The following is a 15,169-nucleotide window of genomic DNA, read 5'->3' on the forward strand; positions in this document are numbered from 1 at the left end:
CTCTTTTATATATATATATATATATATATATATATATATATATATATATATATATATATATATATATATATATATATATACTTACACAACTTTACACCTGTACAACAATTGTACCTTCACTTCCCAAGCATATCTGTGGTGCATGACTCACTTGATGACGGCTGTGTTACACAAGGAAGCGATCAACAAACAGAACTTCACTTTATTTACCAGGCTGACGCCCGCCAAAGAGAGAGAGGGAGAGTCACTCCCCCCGGACAGTTCTTCTCACATTAGATCATTATGCAATGCCTCTATTCGTCGGCCGTCTGTGCATGGTATGAACGAAAGGCGCAGTACTCTCGCCATGTCTTTGTAATTGTCGGTAGAGTCGAGATTGAGTATCCTAGTGACTTATATTGATAGTTTGGTATATGTGAGGGACTTCGATATATGTGAGGGACTTCGATGTATGTGAGGGACTTCGATGTATGTGAGGGACTTCGATATATGTGAGGGTCTTCGATATATGTGAGGGGCTTCGATGTATGTGAGGGTCTTCGATGTACGTGAGGGACTTCGATGTATGTGAGGGACTTCGATATGCGTGAGGGACTTCGATTTATGTGAGGGTCTTCGAAATATGTGAGGGACTTCGATATGCGTGAGGGACTTCGATGTACGTGAGGGACTTCGATATGCGTGAGGGACTTCGATGTATGTGAGGGACTGCGATATGCGTGAGGGACTTCGATGTATGTGAAGGACTTCGATGTGTGTGAGGAGATTTCAGAAGTAGGCTTCGTCGCCTAAGACGATAAGTATTTATTGAGGCTTCAGCCTTACAGTGAGACTGAAGGGAATAAGATTTGCTCATTTTAGATATCAATATCAGATTCATCTTCGAATTGATATACAGAATGATCTTTATTGGGTTAGATGTTGGATTCAATTCTGATTATTATTTAACCGATTCTCTTCAAGGTATCCTGACTATGATACAGTTAATCATGGCATATATACTGTCATGCAGACTGAAGGTAAGCTTCGTCTCGGAAAAAGAAGCAATGTCAGTTTCATTTCACATTTGATAACTACTAAAGCGAGCTCGAAATTGCCTGAGAAACTCTGTGAAATATTGGATATACCGACATTCTTTTGTTCCAAGGCAGAATTATGGTCAGGATTGCAGCAGCTGTTAACAAGTAACTGCCGAGAAATATTTGTCTGGTTTGAGAAGTGTGGCTCTACACCATCAGGAGGAACGGTGGCGGAGATGGTGTGAATGTGGCTCAAGTGTCTCAAAAAGGTGTGGCTTTGGTGTGGCACGGGTGTGAAAAATGTGGCTTTGGTGTGGAATGGGTGTGAAAAGTGTGGCTTTGGTGTGGAATGGGTGTGAAAAGTGTGGCTTTCGTGAGGCACAAGTGTGTGTGGCAGGGATGTACGATGTAACAGGGGGTATGACACTGGCATGAGGGAGGTGTGGCAGCGATGGGACAGGTGCGGCTCGGGTGTGACATGGGTATCTAGGACAAAGATTCCATTCCCGTGTCACATGAAGAATCGTACACGAGCAGTAAGCCATGGCTTGCGGGGAGGAAAGACACCCCATCGCCAGCAGCACCCCTCACCATCAGCACTTCCAGGAAACAGCTAGTGGCTACGTCTGGAAGCTGACGTCTGGCTGGACGCTGGAAAGGTCTGTGGTAATGCCTCCTGACAGCAGAAGCGGGAGGAGGAGGAGGATGATAACAAGTGGGAGGAAAACGTGATGTAAGGAGTCTATCTCAGCTGCCGGAGGGTGGCGAGCAAGAGAACATGAGGAATGGAGAAGACAATGAAGAATAAAACGAGGGAAAAAAGATTATATGAGAATATAAAACATATACTAAAATCTTCCATGAAGATTTTATATAAATATGTAAGATATATACCAAGATTTTAGATCAATTTTGGATTATGAATCACTGAAAGACATAGCGTTGTAAAGGTTTAGGCTTTCAGTTTTGAATGCATTCAAACCTAACCTAACCTAACCTTACAGTCCTAGGAAATAAGAAGAGAAAAATGGTAAATGAACCACTAATTCGAAACAGCATAGACTGTACACATTTTCTATTGATCTCATAATGAGTTACGACATGATTTTTTCTCATGATTAAAGCTTTCAACAAGGACGGGATGACACCTGAAGAAAATACATCAGAGCAAGACAAGTTTATACAACTGATTTATCGAACCGCAGCACGGAAAGCGAAAATTTTCGTTGGTCTCATGAGCAGTTATAACTCTCTCTCTCTCTCTCTCTCTCTCTCTCTCTCTCTCTCTCTCTCTCTCTCTCTCTCTCTCTCTCTCTCACTGTTTACGTCAACTGGCATATCCGTGCACAGATGAAATGTAACGTATCATTTTTTTCCCCCTCGAGAATAGTATCATATAATCGCCCAGGTAGCTAGTAATATTCATCCCGCCAGGGAATTGGATGAATTCTTGGTACCGGTGTGTGTGTGTGTGTGTGTGTGTGTAGGTGGGAGATGGAGTGGGGGTTAGTTATCGTGCGTCTTGCAACTTCTTTAATCAGAGAACGGGGCCGCCTTTTCAATGAATAGATTTCAAGCAGCTGTGTCGCCAGAGTTGGCGTGGATCGGAGGAAGGCGAGGAAATGTCATCAACTGCATTTTGTCTTTCACTGCTGGATTTACAGAAGGAACTCGTCAGTCACATATTAAGTTTATGTGTCTTAATAACTGTAAATTGATACCATTAAAAATAATTGTTCTTCAAGTCCCTCCCCAACGGCAAGGAATGCGCTATAATTCTATCCAATTAACTCGAGAGTTTAATTATATAACGAAGTTTGTACGACACTATGAATCACACAAAGACATAAGTGAAATTCCTTTGCACTTGAAGATGTAAAGTAGTTCAGATGATAAAGTGAATCACTTCGAAAGGTTCATTTATAATTAAGTAAATCACTTCGAAAGGTTCCTTTAGAATAAAGTAAATCACTTCGAAAAGTTCATTTAGAATAAAGTCAAATTACTCCCTGTCTTCTTGAATATGTAAAGTAGCTCAGATAAGAGCATGAATCATTAAAAATGGTACGCTTATGAATGAAATCCCTGTGTTCCTGAACCTGAAAAATAGTCTAAATAACAAACATGACTCATTTAAAACCGTATGAAGGAAATTCTCGCCTCCTCGAGCGTAAAGTAGAGAACACAAGAAGCGTTTCCATGGATCGCTAATTCGCGTTTTGTGCAGATTTCGCGCTCTGTAGACGCAGCCGCTCAGTCAACCGTTATAGAGAGGGTAATGCTATATACCGACCTGGGAGTTCAGCCGATCGTTATAAACAGGCTATCGTCATGACAACGTTATGTTATATACTCGGTATATAACCCACAAAAGCCCGGCGTTTGGCCCTACACCCGAACGTAGATGTTTTAGATGAACGTTACAGATGGATTTTTCGATGTCTATAAGTTCTAGAATTTAATACGTTATGAATAGGTCGGCGTCCTATACGAAGAGATCTGTTTAACTAATCGCTATAAGATTGAGGTTATATAACACAGTTGTGTGTTTTTACTGGTCGGTATATAACGCAGGTGTTACGCTTTACGCAGTGTGCTTGGGAGTCGTATCGCACTTGCTACCATCGCCGTACCGTCGTGTCCAAGTGTCGTACCTGTGTTAAGTGCGTATCGTCGTGTTTCAGGAGCGTCTTCAAGGGCCGTACCGTCATACCGTACCGTTGCGCCCCCCCCCCCCCCCCCCCCCCCCCCCCCCCACGCTATTATCGATCGTACCTTCGTACCAAAGGAATGTACATTGTCTTCAAGGGTTTCTTAAACGCAAGTAATTACACACATATACACACACATGCACCTTTCCCATTTCATTTCTAAGATTTAAAACTCATTTTTTCCCCTGTTACTTCGACGCCTTAGCCATAACACGGATACCTACACACGAAATTTTGGATCAGACATGCGGAGCTCCGTCTGCGACCGCCATTCGTGCGACTTAAAGGCCTGATAACGCTGGCGTCTTCGACGATGGCCACCTCCTTTTTCCTTACTGTCACGGTGGAAAGTGTCGTCGCCAAGGACTTGCGTCTCCTGCTTGGAAAAATGTCCGGATGCGACAGTTTAAATGAGAACGATGATTCCTGTTTACTTGCTACATTCTGGTATAAGGCTTGTACATATCTCTCCAGGCTTCGAAGGCATCTTCTTTTTCTCCTTCCTCTTTTTTTTTTTGCCTTCTTCTTCTTCTTCTTCTTCTTCTTCTTCTTCTTCTTCTTCCCCTCCTCCTCCTCCTCCTCCTCCTTCTTCTTCTTCTTCTTCTTCTTCTTCTTCTTCTTCTTCTTCTTCTTCTTCCTCTTCTTCTCCTCCTCCTGTTTCTTCTTTTCCTCCTCCTCCTCCTCCACCTCCTCCTCCTGCTTCTTCTTCATCTTCCTCTTCTTCTTCTTCTTCTTCTTCATCTCCTTCTTCGAAGGAACCAAGAGAAGAGTTTTCTCTGATGCCTCAGATGTCTGTTGAGCCAGCGCTCCCTCGATCAGAGAAAGGATAGTCGCGTGTATATACAATCCTCGTTACTATGACCATCATCGTCATAGGCGTATCCCCGGTACTCACTGCTATGTGCACCTTCCTCTACGGGTCATCATGACGCCTCCCTCACACCACCAACCCCTCGTCTTCCACTCGCCCTGTGAAATGAGAGTCATGTTCCCTCAGTGCCGTGTCCCTTTGGCGGGTTCAAGGCCGGCTGCAAATCCTTTCCCCTCTGACCCACAACTCGTCCATTGAATACCGCGAAAGAATTCGTCCATGGGAACGCCCTCCCGTTACAAATGCAAGAACGAATGACGAGAACAGAAAGGATCCATTCTCTCTTTCTTTTACAAAAAAAAAGAAAGAGAAAAAGAAAATGCGTATTGCTTTATGCATGTCTGTTGTGACTGTAAACACACTGCTATGCAAGAGCAAACACCCTCCAATGCCAACAGAAAGTCGGGTTAATTTAGCAACTCTTTTTTTTTTTTCCGGAGGGGGAGGGGGGGGAGGGGGGGAGGGGGGAGGGGGGTGTGTTCTTCCCGCCAAACACACCGTCATGCGCAGGAACAAACAGTCTAGGGAACGCATTACGCTTCAACTACCATGGGTCAATACGTCTTCTAGCGGGATGGTTGTGTGTGTGTGTGTGTGTGTGTGTGTGTGTGTGTGTGTGTGCGTACGCATCTGTTGTGGACCTCACACTCGCTCTTTTCATGTCTTGGGGGAAAATCATCTCAGCAAACACGAGGAACGCTCATTTCCTCAGCTTTTTAATGCCAATAAAGTGAGGTAAAAAAAAAAAGTGTATCCGCTGACCAATCTATCACTTACAGCATCCCAGCACAAAATATAAAAATATTTATCATCCTTTGATCATCAATACAAGTTTTTAAGAACGTCCAACTCTTTGACTCGCCATTAGGTTTCCTCTCCCTAATGGCCACAGTACAAGCGGAATTAGATATATTAGATGCCTTTTTCTTGAGGTTGGAGGGGTATTCAAGTATGGAGGTCGTGAAAGAGGTGGATGAGGAGCCCTGGCATTCCCATGGCGATCGAGGCAAGGGCGCGGAACTTCAAGGGAGGAGGAGTCAACTTGGGAAAGTGAGAGCTATATATAAACCGAGGTGGAAGACCCTCGGAGCTTCATATTCGCCCTGCACGTTCTTAAGTTGACGACTAGACGACCCAGAGAGAGAGAGAGGGGGACCTGTCATCTGGAGGTCGTCACACAGCGGCAACCGAGCAGGAGAAGGATCGAGCATATAAACTTTTCTGGTGTTGGGCTAACTTCTTTTTTTTTCTCTCTCGCCCCGCCATCGTCCCTCGAGGCAAGAGTGAGGTCAGTGACAACATATATACCAAAGTTCTTCAATGGATTTATGTTTTTTAAGTTTTTTGAGTGAGAGGAGCAGCAAATGGTCGTCGCGAGGGATGTCTTGCAGACGTGATCACGTACAATTTGGAACTTAAAGTGACGTTAACATCGAAGTCTGTGCCGCGAGCCTCCTAGGCCCTCTTGAGCCAAACACTCTTCGTGTGATCGTTGTCGAACTCCTTAAATCCAGACGGTTCTTCGAGGATGAGGGTAAACGAGTGCCCCCCCGAATTTCAGTGACGCAAAATCATCAACACAGAACCTTAAGTGTGTGTGACTTGCCAAGAGATTATCGTATTCCTTATCAGTTGAGCGCATTTCTCATCGCATCCCCGGCTAAAGTGGTGCCCAAGATCCGTTGGTGGCTTTGGCCTAACGCGAACTATTGTCTTCCCCTTCCCCATTACTGGAAGATTAACATTACGATGGTCACAGTCCAGGAACTAACATTAACATCACATGTCCTTGTCCCTACGACCAACTTTAGATTCCAAATTCATATTCGTCTGCGGAATCCCTGATGGATATAGCATAGTATCAGGACCAGACTAAATACCCAAGTCAATATGGGAGTAGTCATGTAACATACTTTTGGCCCGGCCCTTTGATTCATAGGACCCAGAAGAGATCCTTTGATTATCCAGTTAACTCTTCCACTGTTAGAAGAGTAACTGGTTAGCTTGCAGTCGTACAGGTCTAGGCTGCAGATGAGACGACGTATATATACATACATCATCAGTATTAAACCTTGATGCAGTTATACCAAAAGTAATATTGAAATACATTAATTCCAGAGGGCCAGAGTTCCTGACAATTATCACTGACCCAAAAGGCACAATTTAATTATTTTTCATTGGTTCAACACATGTTCAAAATGGATGAATTTACGTACTCATGGGTACTTATGTGTTTGCAAGTTCCTAACTTAGAATTTGAATATTGGTTGTACTAAAGAGAAACGATGAATTCCACCTCTGCGTCCATGATTCGAATACGCTTTTATCGTAAACGATGAATTTTGCCTCTGCGTCCAAGCTTTTGAATACGTATTTCATCGTATTTCATAATAGACTTTATCAGAACACAGGTCATTGTATATCTCACCTATGGAGCTTTTTTTTTCCCCTGCACGACCTTGGTGTATGGGGGCGTGGTTCTGTTACCTGTGATAACCATCATCCATACATACAGTGGAAACTAAAGCGATGAATACTATTGTCTACGATGAAAGTTAAGTCAACGAATTATGATAATTTGATGATCATTATAAAGGTAATTATGTCCTCACGAGGTCGGTCCTCCCCACCACCCCCTTCTCAAGGGAATGACGGAAGTGATTTAGCAGTTTACTGAGGTAATTACAGACATGATATCCACTTGATCGTATCATGCAAAGTCCCCTGTTGCATGGCGATGGTATGGGAGGTATTCATGACGTCATACGGAACAGATACCGTCTTTCCCTCTTTAAGAAAAGGCAAATGTATCCACCTCAGCCCTGGAGAAGGAGCTCTGTGGATCTCCCTAATATTTTCCACTAGTTTAAGTGAAATTACAGTCCTTACGGAGCAGTGAATTATATGACGTTTTATGTAGTGATAAAGTTTATCTTGAGTGTGGGTTTGAGTAATGACAATTCTCATGATTTACCAAGATTTTTTTTTTTTATTCGCTCTACTGCTGCTGCTGCTGTTGTTGTTGTTGTTGTTGTTGTTGTTGTTGTTGTTGCTGAGGATGTCTGTAGCAGGCGATCTATCTACCTCCGGTTGTCGGAGGTAGATAGGGAGACACTGGGGTGCTTAATTCGTGGTAAAGATATACTTGAATAAAAGGATTCCACACACACACACACACACACACACACACACACACACACACACACACACACACACATACACACACACACACACATACACGTGCGCGCGCGCACACACACCTTTCGGACAAAAGTCTCATCCTAAGAACTCGTTAGTAGCCAATCTCTCTCTCTCTCTCTCTCTCTCTCTCTCTCTCTCTCTCTCTCTCTCTCTCTCTCTCTCTCTCTCTCTCTCTCTCTCTCTCTCTCTCTCTCTCTCTCTCTCATATATATAGAGACAAAGTAATCAATTACCACCCTCCCTCCCTCCCTACCCCCCCTGTCAGAGAGTAATCCCCAACCCTACCCATCGAGCAGTAATCACTTACTCCCCCACCCAAAATCAGAGAGTAATCACCAAGACCTCCTCCCCCACCACCTCAACCACAACACCTGAAGCACCACCTTTGTCATCATTACATCCCTCACCTGTGGTCAAATTCCCTACCATAAGAGAGTGTACACCACTCCCCACTGACGCCTCCCTCCCACTCTCTCCCCACTCCACCTGGAGATTGCCAAACACAAGTAAGACACGAGAGGGGTGAAGTTTTCTCCTCAATTTCCTTGATAAAATGATTATTTTTCTCCAAAGCCCTAATGATTCAATTACCGGCTGACAGACGATTCGCCCGTGGGAAATCCTAATTGATAATTATCTTATTATGTAACGGTCATTCAACTCTCCCTTGAGATGATATATATATATATATATATATATATATATATATATATATATATATATATATATATATATATATATATATATATATATATAATCTATCCCCAGATAATGTGATTATGACACGAAAGTGCACTTGGGAATTTATCGTGTTTCATTTTCCCTGTGGACTCAGGAATAAATATATATATATATATATATATATATATATATATATATATATATATATATATATATATGTGTGTGTGTGTGTGTGTGTGTGTGTGTGTGTGTGTGTGTGTGTGTGGATCGTGAGTGTTGGGCTAGATCTACATTTGATTCCCAACTTCTGTCGCTGTTCGCTTACGCCCAGCCTCTAACACCTGAGGAGAAAGCTGAGCAAACATGCCTTGCTTTACTACCTGTTTTCAGGAGACGAAGGAACGCTCTCCACCTTCTCACCGGGAGCGAAAAACTCACTGTAATTTCCTGGTCAGTATTTGCCCGCGGTGAAGTTCCACCCAGGTGACACGAACGTACAAATAGAGGATAAAAGCGTAAAGACATATTGACATATCTATCTCAGTGTTGGACATCGCAGGACCTCTGTGTTTGCATGAGACGGCTCAAGCACCGCAAACCTATACGATCAATTGCCTTCATATTCAAAAAAGCCCGCTTGCTGTACAGAGTAAACTTACAGTGACGTGCTTTTGAAGAAAGCAAGTGTTCCTTTGTACCTCTCCGTTGGCTACTATGTTCTCCCATGATCCTTGTCTCCAACGGCATCTGCCTGGGGTAGGAAGCACTTGATGGCCTACCCAAGGCTTCGTACCTCATAATACTTGTTTGCAGGACCATATGTTTATGTTCAGGTGCGGTACAGAGAGCCAGGTTGGTGTGTTGATCAGATGCAGAGCCTGGCTCTTCGTCTGTGTGAACTGGACAGACGTGTGAGTCGTGATCATCAATGGCTCCTGAATGACCAACCCCAGAGACAGAGCATTTGGGTACTTAACCCCCTGAGATCCGAAGATAGACGGTATGGGGATATAACCCCTGACATAGACGATGTGGATGATCAACCCCTGAAATAGATGATATGGATGTTTATTCCAAGTTACAAAATAGTATGGATTGTTAATCTCTGACATGGATAGGGTACAGGGTTGAAATAAGTGGGATAGGTAGGTTAACCATCGAGATAGGTAACGAGGATAGTTAACTTCCAACTGAGACGGGATGGATGATTATTCCCTGAGATAGGGAGAGTATAGATCAATCACTGAGATAGATGGAGTAAAGAAGGAACCCCTGAGATGGATAGAGTGTATGATCGACCACTGAAACAGGAAGTTTCTTTTTAATCAATGAATCCAGGAATGAATTCAGCGTGAAGGTCCTCTTATGAAAATTATCTCGAAACGCCTCAGTGAGATTCGAACAACTTCGAAGTCTCTACCATTTTTAGTCTTGTGTATCATTTTCGTTTCACAAAGATAATTTCAGTTAAAAGTGTATTTGCAAAAATGTCTGAAAAACGCGTATATACTTAAGGACCTGAATACTTATCTTTTTAGACGAAGACTGAACACTAAAACCTTGAATATCTTAGAGCTGTTGTCAAAAATATGTCATCTGTCATTAAGACTTACACTGGGGTAAAACATCGAAGAACGCTAACAAAAGGTTCGCAATGATTCGAATCTGCAAATAGGACAATAAAGCTGTTCTATGATGGAAAGAAATTACTTTCCAGATGAGGTAGTGAAGCAGGACTAAGCTCTATGACCAGATGTTTGCAGAAATCCATGAGCTTATAGAAAGTTTCATTCAATGAGCGAGACACGGTTCTTGTGTCCGACCGCTGATGAAGCGGTTCTGAGAACCTTCCCTACTGACACTGGACCAAAGAAATGCCGTCGGACGGCTCTGAATAGGCCGCCCTTAGATGATAATGAAGATGATGGTGCACCATCCTTTTCTCTCTAACCCCTTCCTTATTCATTCCTTACCTCATCATCCTCCAAGCTTTCTCACTTTCTCTTCCACTGTACATACACACTTCAGAGCACGAAAAGGGTTTTCCAATACCAGATAAGGGTATTCCAATACCAACCTATGTAAGGTTTATCCTAGAAATTATATAAAACATGCACCGTGACGTAAATTTGAACCAGGACCACTTAAACTGTGTTTACAACTAATGTCCAACCCATCCACGACGGCGTCAACATGATAGCTCTCAGCTTCTTTGTTCTTCTCCATATTTCCTCGACCTTTAAGTTCTCTGAGACCCCTACAGTGTATGCGAAGAGGAAGGATCATAATGCTTCGTATACCCAGTCTATTGTGCTAGGCTGTCTCAAGCCTCATCACACCTCACATTTCAGACTAAGGTAACGATTTTGTGTCAACGTCTCCGGCAACAGATGAACTTGGAAGAGAAAGACAGAGCACTCTGTCTATTGCTCCTGTCGTATTTCTTCATTCATGTTAGTCTGTAACTCTCTGTACTTATCTTGCACTCTCTCCCCTATTGCTCTTCTGTCCCTATTTCTGTCTGTCTCTTTGTCCTCCTGAGTCTCTCTTTCTCTCGTTCGGAGTCTCCCTCTATTTTCTCTTCCTCCTCCCTCTTGTCCAAGGAGTTCACTAAGAGGATTTCCAGGTCATTTGAGCTCCCTTTCCAGCAACATTTTTTTTTATCTATTCATTTTTCATTTCTCTATTCTCGCACTCAACTCTTTTCCCTCCTCTTCCTTCCTTCCATCTCTCTCTCTCTCTCTCTGACTCTCCCTACCTTCTCCCTCCTCCCTTCCTTCCTGGTACCTATTTCCAGCCCTCTCCTAAACTTTCCCTCCCTTACATCCAGTCCCGTCTTCATCGCCTCCATCACCTTACCCCTCCTCCTCCTCCTCCTCCTCTGCCTCTTCCTCCTCCAACCATCCCTTTCTTTCCCCACCCTCCTCCTCCTCCTCCTCCTCTTCCTCTTCCTCTTCCTCCTCCAACCACCCTTTCTTTCCCCACCCTCCTCCGCCTCCTCCTCCTCCCCTCATGCTGAGCCACCATCCTCCTTCCTTCGTGACATCTGGCAGACAGTCTCGCTCACGAGTCCCGGCACAGAAGGAAATCCCTTATTTGCGTTCCGTGCGTCTTGCGGGGTGACTGAGTCAGTCCTGCTCCAGGGGTAATTGCTTCCGCCTTTACAGTTGCATTTCTTACGCCATCACTTCATAATGATCCTGAGATTTATTTCCTCACGTAAAAGATTTGTGTGTACCTAGGGGGAAGTTCGTAGGAAGATGTATGCAGTTACAGTGTATATATATATATATATATATATATATATATATATATATATATATATATATATATATATATATATTCTTTTTCTTTTTCTTTTAAACTATTCGCCATTTCCCGCGTTAGCGAGGTAGCGTTAAGAACAGAGGACTGGGCCTTTTTTTAGAATAACCTCACCTGGCCCCCTCTGTTCCTTCTTTTGGAAAAAAAAAACAAAAAAACGAGAGGGGAGGATTTCCAGCCCCCCGCTATATATATATATATATATATATATATATATATATATACTATACTTAGTCTGGGTGGCTTGATTGGGTATATATATATATATATATATATATATATATATATATATATATATATATATATATATATATATATATATATATATATATATACACATTACAAATAACGACATACATACGAACATTCATGTTATGAATATAGAAAACGTGGCCGAAAAATCTATCGTTACAGATCAAAACTCAGTTAGCACAGTGGAGGACAGTATGATAACGACCCTGTATAAACGACTTCGAATAGGTAATCTTAATGTTCATGGAACTGGTTTATGAGATCTTACACCTCCCTTCACGGTGTCTTTAGGCTTTCAGATTGCAGGAGTCAGTCCTAAGAAATGGCACTGGAATCCATTAGTTCCCCTTCCTATGTATTATGGAAGACGGCAGAAGCTGCACCTGTAGTAGCTGTGGATTGGTTGCAACTCTCTTCCATGGTCTCTGAGGAAATCTTGTATCTCGTTGATGGACAGAAGAACCTCCTGCCATGCGGGAACGATGGACGGACGGACGGACGGAACTTTCTGCTATGCGGGAATGATGGACGGACGGACGGACGGAACATCTTGATATGAGGGAGTGATGGACGGACGGGACCTCCTGATATGAGATGATGGACGGACGGAACCTTCTGATATGAGATGATGGACGGACGGACGGAACCTCCTGCTATGCGGGAATGATGGACGGACTGACGGACGGAACCTCCTGATGTGAGGTGATCAACAGACGGACCATCTAATATGAGGAAACAGTAAACAGACGACGTCAAAATACTCAAAACCCCCCCTGACACGAAGGAATGACTTCGCCACTTGAAGGGCCCTCATGATGCCATAGAATGTCTCCCCGAGCTCTCACAACCCTCCATAAATCATCCATTCTCACGAGAGGGTGAAGGGAGGGAGGGAGGGAAGTAGGCAGAGCGCCTCCGCCTCTTTAACTCGGCCTTACGTAAAGACTATAATGGGACCGGGCGCAGCAGACGACGATGTGGCCCAAAAAAAACTTTCTAGTCTGCTCAGTCGTCTGGTCATACGGTATGACGTGATTGCTTGTAATTATTTCGTCCAGGTGTCTCACTCTGGCGTTACAGGCATGTGGAGGAGGAGGAGGAAGTGGGGTTGTCTCTCTCTCGTCACTTTCCCTCTTCTCGAGCACAAGCAGAGCGAGTATAATGATGATACTAGCAAAGCAAGGGAAAAGCACTGGCGAGAGAGGGGCACTAGCGTCCAGGCAAGCATGGGTGTGGTACGCGACAATATTGCAACCACCAGCGAGAGATAAGCATCAGAGAGATGTGCAGTGAGGGAATATACGCATCGTTCATGCCAGCACCAGCCAAGCATACACCAAAATGTGGCATGCACCTGTAGGTCCAGGGAACAACAAAAGTACACAGATTACGAAGCAATGCGGTAAGAGAGAAAAGAAAGAAGCAAGTAAGATTTCAAATACGATGATAACAAAGAGTCGTCCCCCATCTTCCAGGAAACTGTAGAGACATATAGGTTCTCCTGGAGATGACGGAGACACCAGAGAGAGAGAGAGAGAGAGAGAGAGAGAGAGAGAGAGAGAGAGAGAGAGAGAGAGAGAGAGAGAGAGAATGTGTGGCCTGGGGCCGGAATTTTCTCGGTGATGTCTGAAGCCTCACTGAAGGAACTGGAGGAGTATTAGGCCACGACACTTGTTAAAGGAACACTGGAAATGAGGTCCATTACAGAACCACATGACACACACACACACGAGGAAAAGAGAGATATTTGGCCGTGAAAAGTTATATATTGATCCTTCAAACGCTACACCATGATGCTTGAGCACGACTGCACAAAAGCACGACCCTTGGGTATGGTGGCCCTGTCTGGTCTGTGGCTTGGCTGTGGCTCTTTGAAAAAGAATATCTTGAAAGAGAGAAAAATCGGCCAACCTTCAAACGGTATTAAGTGCCTTAGCAAAGAGGGGTAAAGGAAATTCTGTTAAAAAAAAAAAAAGAGATACCCAGATATACGTTACACAGATATACATTATGTTGAAAAAAAAAAAAAAGAAAACTGATAATGCTCGAGACTCACTTCCCCAGCACTCGAAAAGGTGGTGACACCCCGAAACTCTGTGGTTCGAGCGTTCATTCGGTGGGGGCAAATTGCCCTATAAGTACAGGGCTACAAAGCTGCGACATCTTTGGTGAAATCACTGGGCGGTCGACATGAAAAAACCTTTCTAAACCATTATGGATCTCGTTAGAGACTGAGGCAATCTCTAGAGTCCTATTTTTCCACACACACACACACACACACACACACACACACACATATATATATATATATATATATATATATATATATCATACTTCCCACTGAATAGACTGTTTCAAAGGCCATTTCGGCTCTGGTTCAGTTCCTGACGAATCAGTGATTCACTATTCGAATCTTTAAGCTTCGACACTCCGGTATGGTAGGTGTAAACAAATCGATCCAGGAGATCTAATCAGTGATTGTGATACGTGTGGCGCTGTGCCATGTGATCCATCAATGAGTGTACGTGTAACACACACTCATGACCCTTACGAAGGCGTGAGATACGTGAAGCTTGTTGTCCTTCTTTAATTCACGGTTAGACATCTCATCCCACTGCATCCTTCTGTGTGTGTAACACTTATGATACCGAACTCATTCGTGAATCCCTTCCTACGTCTCCTTGTCCCTTCTTCATATTACCTAAGACTATTATGATGAACCAGTGGTTTATGATCCCTTATCTGTGCTGTCAAAGACCATTATAATGAACCAGTGGTTTATGATCCCTTATCTGTGCTGTCAAAGACCATTATAATGAACCAGTGGCTTATGATCCCTTATCTGTGCTGTCAAAGACCATTATAATGAACCAGTGGTTTATGATCCCTTATCTTTGCTGTCAAAGGATTGGGATGTATGGACGTCGAATTATCACTTTTACGAGACGTAGTGTTTATCAGATATGGCTTCCATAACACCGTCTGTGTCAAGAGGATCTACTACTATAATAGTGTCCTCTGTACGATTTGCACACACGAGTGAATCGCTTACGATGCGGGTGAGAGAGAGAGAGATTCATGGCGATCGTCGTCTTCAAAGCATGTGTCGT

The 15,169-nt window shown here is 43.4% G+C and overlaps 1 protein-coding gene across 1 annotated transcript in view; it reads left to right on the plus strand.

The window, feature by feature from the left end:
* The first annotated feature begins 5,696 nt into the window (after positions 1-5,696).
* Positions 5,697-15,169, plus strand: part of LOC139759666 (uncharacterized) — an 18,678-nt gene continuing 9,205 nt past the window's right edge. Inside the window, exon 1 of the mRNA XM_071682071.1 lies at positions 5,697-5,889. The gene's annotated coding sequence lies outside the window, so the exon portion shown is untranslated. The remainder of the gene's footprint in view (positions 5,890-15,169) is intronic.

This window comes from Panulirus ornatus, chromosome 33, assembly GCF_036320965.1.
Source record: "Panulirus ornatus isolate Po-2019 chromosome 33, ASM3632096v1, whole genome shotgun sequence".
NCBI classification, from domain to species: Eukaryota; Metazoa; Arthropoda; class Malacostraca; order Decapoda; family Palinuridae; genus Panulirus; species Panulirus ornatus.